At 43.8% G+C, this 13,624-nt stretch overlaps 7 non-coding genes across 7 annotated transcripts; all 7 read right to left on the reverse strand.

Annotated features, from left to right (window-relative positions):
• Window positions 1–700: 700 nt before the first annotated feature.
• On the reverse strand, window positions 701–891 carry LOC141211568 (U2 spliceosomal RNA). Its single transcript, XR_012281539.1, has one exon. It is a non-coding gene; the product is annotated as a U2 spliceosomal RNA (small nuclear RNA).
• A 5,258-nt stretch (window positions 892–6,149) lies between these two features.
• On the reverse strand, window positions 6,150–6,340 carry LOC141211272 (U2 spliceosomal RNA). The gene has a single exon (XR_012281252.1). It is a non-coding gene; the product is annotated as a U2 spliceosomal RNA (small nuclear RNA).
• Window positions 6,341–7,455: 1,115 nt separating this feature from the next.
• LOC141211273 (U2 spliceosomal RNA) lies at window positions 7,456–7,646 on the reverse strand. The gene has a single exon (XR_012281253.1). It is a non-coding gene; the product is annotated as a U2 spliceosomal RNA (small nuclear RNA).
• A 1,115-nt stretch (window positions 7,647–8,761) lies between these two features.
• LOC141211274 (U2 spliceosomal RNA) lies at window positions 8,762–8,952 on the reverse strand. The gene has a single exon (XR_012281254.1). It is a non-coding gene; the product is annotated as a U2 spliceosomal RNA (small nuclear RNA).
• Window positions 8,953–10,067: 1,115 nt separating this feature from the next.
• Window positions 10,068–10,258, reverse strand: LOC141211629 (U2 spliceosomal RNA). The gene has a single exon (XR_012281596.1). It is a non-coding gene; the product is annotated as a U2 spliceosomal RNA (small nuclear RNA).
• Window positions 10,259–11,373: 1,115 nt separating this feature from the next.
• On the reverse strand, window positions 11,374–11,564 carry LOC141211275 (U2 spliceosomal RNA). Its single transcript, XR_012281255.1, has one exon. It is a non-coding gene; the product is annotated as a U2 spliceosomal RNA (small nuclear RNA).
• A 1,112-nt stretch (window positions 11,565–12,676) lies between these two features.
• Window positions 12,677–12,867, reverse strand: LOC141211276 (U2 spliceosomal RNA). Its single transcript, XR_012281256.1, has one exon. It is a non-coding gene; the product is annotated as a U2 spliceosomal RNA (small nuclear RNA).
• Between the last annotated feature and the right edge of the window lie 757 nt (window positions 12,868–13,624).

Here is a 13,624-nt window from a genome sequence, read left to right on the forward strand (position 1 = left end):
GCGCAGCCAGCGTTCCATTGCCACATTCCATCTACTGCAGGCAGGATACCTGGCTGGCTGAATGTCGCTGAGAAGCTCACAGAGACCGCCATAAGCAACAGTTTAACAGAATGCCACAGACTAATCAACCAAACTTTTTGGGTTGGGTTCTCTTTTATAGTCTGCAGGCATTAAATGAAAGAAGTCAGTGTTCCAGCAGAAGGAGACAACGTTTCAGAAAAGGCATTGTAGCAAACCAAAAAAGAAATTTTAAGCGCAGCAGAGTAACCAGCGCACATACCTGTTAGCTCAGGTGAGTTTAAAAGGCTGCTGTTGATAACAAGGGCATTTGCTAAATAGATGGTGTGTGTGCAACAATATACTGAAAGGTCAATTATATTGTGCAGCTTATCTCACCACCTGTAGTTATTTAGGTGAAAGCTCCAAAATGCTTGCCTAATATGTCTGTTTATCCAAAAGGAAGTAAAAAGGGAGAGCTAGAAAGATAGCATTGCATCACATTACATGGCAATGCAATGCACAGTTGCTGAAGTTGAACCAAAATGAGCTTGTAATCTGGCTTCTGCAACTTTGAACATGAAAAATCCAATGAGGAGAAGAAAAGCAAAGCCAAAGAGTCCATCCCAAAATCCGACAAACAAGCAAAATGAACAAAAAACATTGAATTCAATTCTTTCTGATTTTAGAAACTGCATTAAAGAAGGGGTGCACCGGTCCTGGAGATACTGCAATACCAGGTCAATGCGTGGAGTGGACAGAGCAAGCTCTTTTTCCATCTCCCTGTTCTAAAAATCCATTTAATATATGGTCCCCAGATAGGGGACGTATCAGATATTAAACTCATAAGAACAGATACTACACTTGATCTTAGCCAAAAGGCCGAGAAGCGATAACCAGAATTGGTTTCAAACTACGGAGCCACCCAAGGATCCTGAAAAGTCCATTTGTGGAGATGAGCTCCTGGACTCCCGTTAAGAAGACATGTTGTCAACCTCTAGATCCCTTACATGCCTGCACTTTTCGGCTTGCTGCTGCTGCAATCCACGCGTTTTAGATCTGCATAACTCCACCTCTTTAAACACAGCACCTTCACCCCCTGCTGTTCCCACCCGCCTCAACACCGTTGGAAGGGAGGAGAACCAATTAAGGCGGGGGGTGGGGTGGAACGAGCAGCTGTCTACCCTTAGCAGGAGGGCTCCTGATTACATACCTCTCCTGCTGCTGCTGCTGCTGGCTGTCCAGCAGCAGACTGAAGGTGGCTGCTGCTGTGCACAGGTATATAAAGGCTCAGAGCCTATTATGACACGCGCAGCCAGCGTTCCATTGCCACATTCCATCTACTGCAGGCAGGATACCTGGCTGGCTGAATGTCGCTGAGAAGCTCACAGAGACCGCCATAAGCAACAGTTTAACAGAATGCCACAGACTAATCAACCAAACTTTTTGGGTTGGGTTCTCTTTTATAGTCTGCAGGCATTAAATGAAAGAAGTCAGTGTTCCAGCAGAAGGAGACAACGTTTCAGAAAAGGCATTGTAGCAAACCAAAAAAGAAATTTTAAGCGCAGCAGAGTAACCAGCGCACATACCTGTTAGCTCAGGTGAGTTTAAAAGGCTGCTGTTGATAACAAGGGCATTTGCTAAATAGATGGTGTGTGTGCAACAATATACTGAAAGGTCAATTATATTGTGCAGCTTATCTCACCACCTGTAGTTATTTAGGTGAAAGCTCCAAAATGCTTGCCTAATATGTCTGTTTATCCAAAAGGAAGTAAAAAGGCAGGGGAGGAGTCCTGAGGAGATAATTTGCATATTTCCACTGCATTTTGGGGTAAGTGAAGAGTCTCCGCGAGCTCAAAGAACACTGGATTTTGGCTGTTGGAGCTGAAAAGAGGACATCGGTAAACCGCGCGCATTTTGAAGCATTTTTCACTGTTTTCAGAACATTAACAGTAAGAACATGGAAGAGTCCAGGAGCCATTTGGTGAGCTGCATATCCTGCTACATGTTCACAGACTTGCCAGTGGAAAAGCCAAACTTCACATGCCAGAAATGCAAGCTTGTGTCCCTGTTGGAGGAAAAGTTGCAAAATCTAGAAGAGAGGTTAACTACCTTGAAAATCATTAAGGAAGGTGAAGAGTTCTTAGACAGAGCAGAATTATCTCTTCATGATTCAGAAAGAGAAGAAATTCGAACTGTACCTGACGAAACAGAGGAATGGAAGCATGTGACCCACAGAAGCAGGAGGATCGAGAGGCAGTCAGCACCCATACTGCTCAGGAACCAGTACCAGGCTCTCACACAGGAGAACCATGAAGAAATACAGCAAAATAAGACTTTGCCAGCAATGAATAACCTTGTAAGCCCTCAGATTCCTCCTGGATGGAGAAAGAAGAATGTTGTGAAGAAAAAACGGAGAGTGGTGGTCATGGGGGATTCCCTGTTAAGAGGAACAGAGGCCGCTATCTGCAGACCAGACATAACCTCAAGAGAAATGTGCTGTCTTCCAGGAGCAAAAATTAAAGATGTGTCTGACAGGATATCAAGACTCTTCAGACCTACAGATCACTACCCATTCCTGCTAATACATGTGGGGACAAATGACACCGCAAGAAAGGACCTGGAAACCATCTGCAGTGACTTTGAAGACTTAGGCAAGAAAGTGAAAGAATTGGGAGCGCAGGTGGTCTTCTCATCCATCCTCCCTGTGGATGGCCATGGAACAATGAGGTGGAATAAGATTCTACAGGTGAACAACTGGCTACGTCGATGGTGCCGTCAACAAGGATTTGGATTTCTGGATCACGGGATGAATTACCTATACGATGGACTACTTGCTAGAGATGGGGTGCACCTTACGAAGACTGGAAAACATGTATTTGGAAGTCGCCTTGCTACACTCATCAGGAGAGCTTTAAACTAGAACAATGTGGGAAGGGAAGCAAAAGGCCAGAAAAAGCCATACAGCTGACAAATACTATTGAGATCTCTGCTACTGGAAGTGGAAAGAAAGAACAAAGACAAAAAAATCTAAATAAAAATATGGGAGGAAGAGAAACCAATCACAAACTAAAATGTTTTTATACAAATGCACAAAGCATGGGCAACAAACAAGGAGAATTGGAACTACTAATGCAGGAAAAGAAATATGATGTCATTGGAATCACTGAAACTTGGTGGGACGATACACATGATTGGAATAAAAGGCTAAAAGGATACAACTTATTTGCAAGAAACAGAATTGATAAACGAGGAGGAGGTGTCGCATTGTATGTTAGAAAAGCGTATATCTGCACAGAGATTGATGCTTCAGAGACTGGGAGTTCTGTGGAAACTGTTTGGGTAAGAATACAAGGAGAGAACAACGGAAAGGACACCATTGTAGGCATTTACTACAGGCCACCTGGGCAAGCTGAAGATATGGATGAACTCTTTATGTATCAAATGACCAAGTTCTCCAAAAAATATGACGTAGTGGTCATGGGAGATTTCAACTATCCAGACATTTGTTGGGAATCTCTCTCAAGTAAAACTAACAGGTCAAGCAAATTCTTATCCTCTCTTGCTGACAACTTTATCTTCCAAAAGGTAGGGGAGAAAACAAGGGGATCTGCTACTTTGGATCTAATCCTTATAAACAGGGAGGAAATGGTTGAGGAGGTAAAGGTGGCTGGGACCCTAGGAGGCAGCGATCATGCTATTATAGAATTTTGGATAACTAGAGGAGGAAGACATGTGAAGACTCAAACTTCAAGGTTAGATTTTAGAAAGGCAGATTTTAAGAGACTCAGAAAGAGAATAGGAGGGATCCAATGGCTGGATGTCCTTAAGGACAAAAATGTCCAGGAAGGATGGGAAATTTTTAAAAATGAGATTCTCAAAGCACAATCGTTAACAATCCCGAAAAGTAGGAAGAATGGGAAGCATTTAAGGAAACCAGGATGGATGAACACAGAACTTAAACACATGCTAAAAAGAAAGAAAGAAATGTTTATTAAATGGAAAGAGGGAGGCATATCTAAAGAAGATTATAATGCAGTCTGCAGATCCTGCAGGGCACGTATCAGGTTAGCTAAAGCGGACAATGAATTAAGGCTTGCAAGAGATGTCAAAAGCAATAAAAAAGGATTTTGGGGGTATGTCAAAAGTAAAAGAAAAGTCAAAGATGCTATAGGATTTTTACAGGATGAAAATGGAGAAATGGTAAGAGAGGATGTTGAGAAGGCCGAACTTTTTAATTCCTATTTTGCATCTGTTTTCTCTCAGAAAGAAAATGTAACATCAACTGATTTTCACTGTCCTTTTAAAGGAATAGAAGAATCCAAGTTATCTGTAAACAGAAAGATTGTGAGGGAATGTTTAGCTAACATAAATGAGTTCAAGTCTCCAGGTCCAGATGAATTACACCCCAGAGTACTGAAGGAGATCGTAGAAGAAATTTTAGAACCACTCTCCATAATCTTTGAAAATTCTTGGAGAACAGGAGAAGTCCCAGAAGACTGGAGAAGAGCAAATGTTGTTCCTATCTTCAAAAAGGGGAAGAAGGTGGACCCAGGGAACTATAGGCCGGTGAGTCTGACTTCTATACCAGGAAAGATCTTTGAACAAATTATTAAACATCATGTATGTAAGTACCTGGATAAGAATGAAGTGATTAACCAGAGTCAGCATGGGTTTGTAGCTAACAAGTCATGTCAGACTAACTTAATTTCCTTCTATGACAGAATCACTGACTGGGTGGATCAGGGAAATGCTGTAGATATAGTATATCTTGACTTCAGCAAAGCATTTGACAAAGTATCTCACAACATCCTTATTGAAAAAATGACCAAGTATGCAATGGACCAGGCAACTGTTAGGTGGATTCATAACTGGCTTAGTGATCGGACTCAAAGGGTGGTTGTAAATGGCTTCACATCCAGCTGGATGAATGTCTCAAGTGGGATACCACAGGGCTCTGTCCTGGGACCTGTATTGTTCAACATCTTCATCAATGATTTAGATGAAGGAATTGAGGGTAAACTGATTAAATTTGCTGATGACACAAAGCTAGGAGGGATAGCTAATACTAGACAAGAGAGAGAGAGGATTCAAAAAGACCTAAATAAACTGGAGCAGTGGGCAGCAACCAACAGAATGGTTTTTAACAGGGAAAAATGCAAAGTACTACATCTGGGCAATAAAAATGAAAAAAGCATATACAGAATGGGAGGAATAGAGCTAAGCAACAGTACATGTGAAAAAGACTTAGGTATACTAATAGATCATAGACTGAACATGAGTCAACAGTGTGATGCAGCAGCAAAAAAGGCAAATACAATTCTGGGATGTATTAACAGAAGCATACAGTCTAGATCACGTGAAGTCATTATCGGTCTTTACTCCTCTTTGGTCAGACCTCATCTGGAATACTGTGTACAGTTTTGGGCACCACATTTTAAAAGAGACATAGACAAACTGGAACAAGTTCAGAGAAGAGCGACCAGAATGGTGACTGGTCTGCAAACCATGTCCTATGAGGAACGGTTGCAGGATTTGGGAATGTTTAGCTTGCAAAAAAGAAGACTGAGAGGAGACTTAATAGCTGTCTACAAATATGTCAAGGGCTGTCACATTGTAGAAGGATCATCTTTATTCTCATTTGCACAGGGAAAGACTAGAAGCAATGGGATGAAACTAAATGGGAGGAGACACAGATTAGATATTAGAAAAAACTTTTTGACAGTTAGGGTGATTAATGAGTGGAACAGGCTGCCACGAGAGGTGGTGAGTTCCCCTTCAGTGGACGTCTTCAAACAGAGGCTGGACAGACGTCTGTCTGGGATGATCTAGTGGGTCCTGCTTTGAGCAGGGGGTTGGACCAGATGACCCAGGAGGTCCCTTCCAACTCTTCCATTCTATGATTCTATGATTCTATGATTCTATGAGCTAGAAAGATAGCATTGCATCACATTACATGGCAATGCAATGCACAGTTGCTGAAGTTGAACCAAAATGAGCTTGTAATCTGGCTTCTGCAACTTTGAACATGAAAAATCCAATGAGGAGAAGAAAAGCAAAGCCAAAGAGTCCATCCCAAAATCCGACAAACAAGCAAAATGAACAAAAAACATTGAATTCAATTCTTTCTGATTTTAGAAACTGCATTAAAGAAGGGGTGCACCGGTCCTGGAGATACTGCAATACCAGGTCAATGCGTGGAGTGGACAGAGCAAGCTCTTTTTCCATCTCCCTGTTCTAAAAATCCATTTAATATATGGTCCCCAGATAGGGGACGTATCAGATATTAAACTGATAAGAACAGATACTACACTTGATCTTAGCCAAAAGGCCGAGAAGCGATAACCAGAATTGGTTTCAAACTACGGAGCCACCCAAGGATCCTGAAAAGTCCATTTGTGGAGATGAGCTCCTGGACTCCCGTTAAGAAGACATGTTGTCAACCTCTAGATCCCTTACATGCCTGCACTTTTCGGCTTGCTGCTGCTGCAATCCACGCGTTTTAGATCTGCATAACTCCACCTCTTTAAACACAGCACCTTCACCCCCTGCTGTTCCCACCCGCCTCAACACCGTTGGAAGGGAGGAGAACCAATTAAGGCGGGGGGTGGGGTGGAACGAGCAGCTGTCTACCCTTAGCAGGAGGGCTCCTGATTACATACCTCTCCTGCTGCTGCTGCTGCTGGCTGTCCAGCAGCAGACTGAAGGTGGCTGCTGCTGTGCACAGGTATATAAAGGCTCAGAGCCTATTATGACACGCGCAGCCAGCGTTCCATTGCCACATTCCATCTACTGCAGGCAGGATACCTGGCTGGCTGAATGTCGCTGAGAAGCTCACAGAGACCGCCATAAGCAACAGTTTAACAGAATGCCACAGACTAATCAACCAAACTTTTTGGGTTGGGTTCTCTTTTATAGTCTGCAGGCATTAAATGAAAGAAGTCAGTGTTCCAGCAGAAGGAGACAACGTTTCAGAAAAGGCATTGTAGCAAACCAAAAAAGAAATTTTAAGCGCAGCAGAGTAACCAGCGCACATACCTGTTAGCTCAGGTGAGTTTAAAAGGCTGCTGTTGATAACAAGGGCATTTGCTAAATAGATGGTGTGTGTGCAACAATATACTGAAAGGTCAATTATATTGTGCAGCTTATCTCACCACCTGTAGTTATTTAGGTGAAAGCTCCAAAATGCTTGCCTAATATGTCTGTTTATCCAAAAGGAAGTAAAAAGGGAGAGCTAGAAAGATAGCATTGCATCACATTACATGGCAATGCAATGCACAGTTGCTGAAGTTGAACCAAAATGAGCTTGTAATCTGGCTTCTGCAACTTTGAACATGAAAAATCCAATGAGGAGAAGAAAAGCAAAGCCAAAGAGTCCATCCCAAAATCCGACAAACAAGCAAAATGAACAAAAAACATTGAATTCAATTCTTTCTGATTTTAGAAACTGCATTAAAGAAGGGGTGCACCGGTCCTGGAGATACTGCAATACCAGGTCAATGCGTGGAGTGGACAGAGCAAGCTCTTTTTCCATCTCCCTGTTCTAAAAATCCATTTAATATATGGTCCCCAGATAGGGGACGTATCAGATATTAAACTGATAAGAACAGATACTACACTTGATCTTAGCCAAAAGGCCGAGAAGCGATAACCAGAATTGGTTTCAAACTACGGAGCCACCCAAGGATCCTGAAAAGTCCATTTGTGGAGATGAGCTCCTGGACTCCCGTTAAGAAGACATGTTGTCAACCTCTAGATCCCTTACATGCCTGCACTTTTCGGCTTGCTGCTGCTGCAATCCACGCGTTTTAGATCTGCATAACTCCACCTCTTTAAACACAGCACCTTCACCCCCTGCTGTTCCCACCCGCCTCAACACCGTTGGAAGGGAGGAGAACCAATTAAGGCGGGGGGTGGGGTGGAACGAGCAGCTGTCTACCCTTAGCAGGAGGGCTCCTGATTACATACCTCTCCTGCTGCTGCTGCTGCTGGCTGTCCAGCAGCAGACTGAAGGTGGCTGCTGCTGTGCACAGGTATATAAAGGCTCAGAGCCTATTATGACACGCGCAGCCAGCGTTCCATTGCCACATTCCATCTACTGCAGGCAGGATACCTGGCTGGCTGAATGTCGCTGAGAAGCTCACAGAGACCGCCATAAGCAACAGTTTAACAGAATGCCACAGACTAATCAACCAAACTTTTTGGGTTGGGTTCTCTTTTATAGTCTGCAGGCATTAAATGAAAGAAGTCAGTGTTCCAGCAGAAGGAGACAACGTTTCAGAAAAGGCATTGTAGCAAACCAAAAAAGAAATTTTAAGCGCAGCAGAGTAACCAGCGCACATACCTGTTAGCTCAGGTGAGTTTAAAAGGCTGCTGTTGATAACAAGGGCATTTGCTAAATAGATGGTGTGTGTGCAACAATATACTGAAAGGTCAATTATATTGTGCAGCTTATCTCACCACCTGTAGTTATTTAGGTGAAAGCTCCAAAATGCTTGCCTAATATGTCTGTTTATCCAAAAGGAAGTAAAAAGGGAGAGCTAGAAAGATAGCATTGCATCACATTACATGGCAATGCAATGCACAGTTGCTGAAGTTGAACCAAAATGAGCTTGTAATCTGGCTTCTGCAACTTTGAACATGAAAAATCCAATGAGGAGAAGAAAAGCAAAGCCAAAGAGTCCATCCCAAAATCCGACAAACAAGCAAAATGAACAAAAAACATTGAATTCAATTCTTTCTGATTTTAGAAACTGCATTAAAGAAGGGGTGCACCGGTCCTGGAGATACTGCAATACCAGGTCAATGCGTGGAGTGGACAGAGCAAGCTCTTTTTCCATCTCCCTGTTCTAAAAATCCATTTAATATATGGTCCCCAGATAGGGGACGTATCAGATATTAAACTGATAAGAACAGATACTACACTTGATCTTAGCCAAAAGGCCGAGAAGCGATAACCAGAATTGGTTTCAAACTACGGAGCCACCCAAGGATCCTGAAAAGTCCATTTGTGGAGATGAGCTCCTGGACTCCCGTTAAGAAGACATGTTGTCAACCTCTAGATCCCTTACATGCCTGCACTTTTCGGCTTGCTGCTGCTGCAATCCACGCGTTTTAGATCTGCATAACTCCACCTCTTTAAACACAGCACCTTCACCCCCTGCTGTTCCCACCCGCCTCAACACCGTTGGAAGGGAGGAGAACCAATTAAGGCGGGGGGTGGGGTGGAACGAGCAGCTGTCTACCCTTAGCAGGAGGGCTCCTGATTACATACCTCTCCTGCTGCTGTTGCTGCTGGCTGTCCAGCAGCAGACTGAAGGTGGCTGCTGCTGTGCACAGGTATATAAAGGCTCAGAGCCTATTATGACACGCGCAGCCAGCGTTCCATTGCCACATTCCATCTACTGCAGGCAGGATACCTGGCTGGCTGAATGTCGCTGAGAAGCTCACAGAGACCGCCATAAGCAACAGTTTAACAGAATGCCACAGACTAATCAACCAAACTTTTTGGGTTGTGTTCTCTTTTATAGTCTGCAGGCATTAAATGAAAGAAGTCAGTGTTCCAGCAGAGGGAGACAACGTTTCAGAAAAGGCATTGTAGCAAACCAAAAAAGAAATTTTAAGCGCAGCAGAGTAACCAGCGCACATACCTGTTAGCTCAGGTGAGTTTAAAAGGCTGCTGTTGATAACAAGGGCATTTGCTAAATAGATGGTGTGTGTGCAACAATATACTGAAAGGTCAATTATATTGTGCAGCTTATCTCACCACCTGTAGTTATTTAGGTGAAAGCTCCAAAATGCTTGCCTAATATGTCTGTTTATCCAAAAGGAAGTAAAAAGGGAGAGCTAGAAAGATAGCATTGCATCACATTACATGGCAATGCAATGCACAGATGCTGAAGTTGAACCAAAATGAGCTTGTAATCTGGCTTCTGCAACTTTGAACATGAAAAATCCAATGAGGAGAAGAAAAGCAAAGCCAAAGAGTCCATCCCAAAATCCGACAAACAAGCAAAATGAACAAAAAACATTGAATTCAATTCTTTCTGATTTTAGAAACTGCATTAAAGAAGGGGTGCACTGGTCCTGGAGATACTGCAATACCAGGTCAATGCGTGGAGTGGACAGAGCAAGCTCTTTTTCCATCTCCCTGTTCTAAAAATCCATTTAATATATGGTCCCCAGATAGGGGACGTATCAGATATTAAACTGATAAGAACAGATACTACACTTGATCTTAGCCAAAAGGCCGAGAAGCGATAACCAGAATTGGTTTCAAACTACGGAGCCACCCAAGGATCCTGAAAAGTCCATTTGTGGAGATGAGCTCCTGGACTCCCGTTAAGAAGACATGTTGTCAACCTCTAGATCCCTTACATGCCTGCACTTTTCGGCTTGCTGCTGCTGCAATCCACGCGTTTTAGATCTGCATAACTCCACCTCTTTAAACACAGCACCTTCACCCCCTGCTGTTCCCACCCGCCTCAACACCGTTGGAAGGGAGGAGAACCAATTAAGGCGGGGGGTGGGGTGGAACGAGCAGCTGTCTACCCTTAGCAGGAGGGCTCCTGATTACATACCTCTCCTGCTGCTGCTGCTGCTGGCTGTCCAGCAGCAGACTGAAGGTGGCTGCTGCTGTGCACAGGTATATAAAGGCTCAGAGCCTATTATGACACGCGCAGCCAGCGTTCCATTGCCACATTCCATCTACTGCAGGCAGGATACCTGGCTGGCTGAATGTCGCTGAGAAGCTCACAGAGACCGCCATAAGCAACAGTTTAACAGAATGCCACAGACTAATCAACCAAACTTTTTGGGTTGGGTTCTCTTTTATAGTCTGCAGGCATTAAATGAAAGAAGTCAGTGTTCCAGCAGAGGGAGACAACGTTTCAGAAAAGGCATTGTAGCAAACCAAAAAAGAAATTTTAAGCGCAGCAGAGTAACCAGCGCACATACCTGTTAGCTCAGGTGAGTTTAAAAGGCTGCTGTTGATAACAAGGTCATTTGCTAAATAGATGGTGTGTGTGCAACAATATACTGAAAGGTCAATTATATTGTGCAGCTTATCTCACCACCTGTAGTTATTTAGGTGAAAGCTCCAAAATGCTTGCCTAATATGTCTGTTTATCCAAAAGGAAGTAAAAAGGGAGAGCTAGAAAGATAGCATTGCATCACATTACATGGCAATGCAATGCACAGTTGCTGAAGTTGAACCAAAATGAGCTTGTAATCTGGCTTCTGCAACTTTGAACATGAAAAATCCAATGAGGAGAAGAAAAACAAAGCCAAAGAGTCCATCCCAAAATCCGACAAACAAGCAAAATGAACAAAAAACATTGAATTCAATTCTTTCTGATTTTAGAAACTGCATTAAAGAAGGGGTGCACCGGTCCTGGAGATACTGCAATACCAGGTCAATGCGTGGAGTGGACAGAGCAAGCTCTTTTTCCATCTCCCTGTTCTAAAAATCCATTTAATATATGGTCCCCAGATAGGGGACGTATCAGATATTAAACTGATAAGAACAGATACTACACTTGATCTTAGCCAAAAGGCCGAGAAGCGATAACCAGAATTGGTTTCAAACTACGGAGCCACCCAAGGATCCTGAAAAGTCCATTTGTGGAGATGAGCTCCTGGACTCCCGTTAAGAAGACATGTTGTCAACCTCTAGATCCCTTACATGCCTGCACTTTTCGGCTTGTTGCTGCTGCAATCCACGCGTTTTAGATCTGCATAACTCCACCTCTTTAAACACAGCACCTTCACCCCCTGCTGTTCCCACCCGCCTCAACACCGTTGGAAGGGAGGAGAACCAATTAAGGCGGGGGGTGGGGTGGAACGACCAGCTGTCTACCCTTAGCAGGAGGGCTCCTGATTACATACCTCTCCTGCTGCTGCTGCTGGCTGTCCAGCAGCAGACTGAAGGTGGCTGCTGCTGTGCACAGGTATATAAAGGCTCAGAGCCTATTATGACACGCGCAGCCAGCGTTCCATTGCCACATTCCATCTACTGCAGGCAGGATACCTGGCTGGCTGAATGTCGCTGAGAAGCTCACAGAGACCGCCATAAGCAACAGTTTAACAGAATGCCACAGACTAATCAACCAAACTTTTTGGGTTGGGTTCTCTTTTATAGTCTGCAGGCATTAAATGAAAGAAGTCAGTGTTCCAGCAGAGGGAGACAACGTTTCAGAAAAGGCATTGTAGCAAACCAAAAAAGAAATTTTAAGCGCAGCAGAGTAACCAGCGCACATACCTGTTAGCTCAGGTGAGTTTAAAAGGCTGCTGTTGATAACAAGGGCATTTGCTAAATAGATGGTGTGTGTGCAACAATATACTGAAAGGTCAATTATATTGTGCAGCTTACCTCACCACCTGTAGTTATTTAGGTGAAAGCTCCAAAATGCTTGCCTAATATGTCTGTTTATCCAAAAGGCAGTAAAAAGGGAGAGCTAGAAAGATAGCATTGCATCACATTACATGGCAATGCAATGCACAGTTGCTGAAGTTGAACCAAAATGAGCTTGTAATCTGGCTTCTGCAACTTTGAACATGAAAAATCCAATGAGGAGAAGAAAAGCAAAGCCAAAGAGTCCATCCCAAAATCCGACAAACAAGCAAAATGAACAAAAAACATTGAATTCAATTCTTTCTGATTTTAGAAACTGCATTAAAGAAGGGGTGCACCGGTCCTGGAGATACTGCAATACCAGGTCAATGCGTGGAGTGGACAGAGCAAGCTCTTTTTCCATCTCCCTGTTCTAAAAATCCATTTAATATATGGTCCCCAGATAGGGGACGTATCAGATATTAAACTGATAAGAACAGATACTACACTTGATCTTAGCCAAAAGGCCGAGAAGCGATAACCAGAATTGGTTTCAAACTACGGAGCCACCCAAGGATCCTGAAAAGTCCATTTGTGGAGATGAGCTCCTGGACTCCCGTTAAGAAGACATGTTGTCAACCTCTAGATCCCTTACATGCCTGCACTTTTCGGCTTGCTGCTGCTGCAATCCACGCGTTTTAGATCTGCATAACTCCACCTCTTTAAACACAGCACCTTCACCCCCTGCTGTTCCCACCCGCCTCAACACCGTTGGAAGGGAGGAGAACCAATTAAGGCGGGGGGTGGGGTGGAACGAGCAGCTGTCTACCCTTAGCAGGAGGGCTCCTGATTACATACCTCTCCTGCTGCTGCTGCTGCTGGCTGTCCAGCAGCAGACTGAAGGTGGCTGCTGCTGTGCACAGGTATATAAAGGCTCAGAGCCTATTATGACACGCGCAGCCAGCGTTCCATTGCCACATTCCATCTACTGCAGGCAGGATACCTGGCTGGCTGAATGTCGCTGAGAAGCTCACAGAGACCGCCATAAGCAACAGTTTAACAGAATGCCACAGACTAATCAACCAAACTTTTTGGGTTGGGTTCTCTTTTATAGTCTGCAGGCATTAAATGAAAGAAGTCAGTGTTCCAGCAGAGGGAGACAACGTTTCAGAAAAGGCATTGTAGCAAACCAAAAAAGAAATTTTAAGCGCAGCAGAGTAACCAGCGCACATACCTGTTAGCTCAGGTGAGTTTAAAAGGCTGCTGTTGATAACAAGGGCATTTGCTAAATAGATG

This window comes from Phyllobates terribilis, unplaced genomic scaffold (genome assembly GCF_046119375.1).
Source record: "Phyllobates terribilis strain yellow unplaced genomic scaffold, ASM4611937v1 Scaffold_170__1_contigs__length_4071412, whole genome shotgun sequence".
In the NCBI taxonomy this organism is placed as follows: Eukaryota; Metazoa; Chordata; class Amphibia; order Anura; family Dendrobatidae; genus Phyllobates; species Phyllobates terribilis.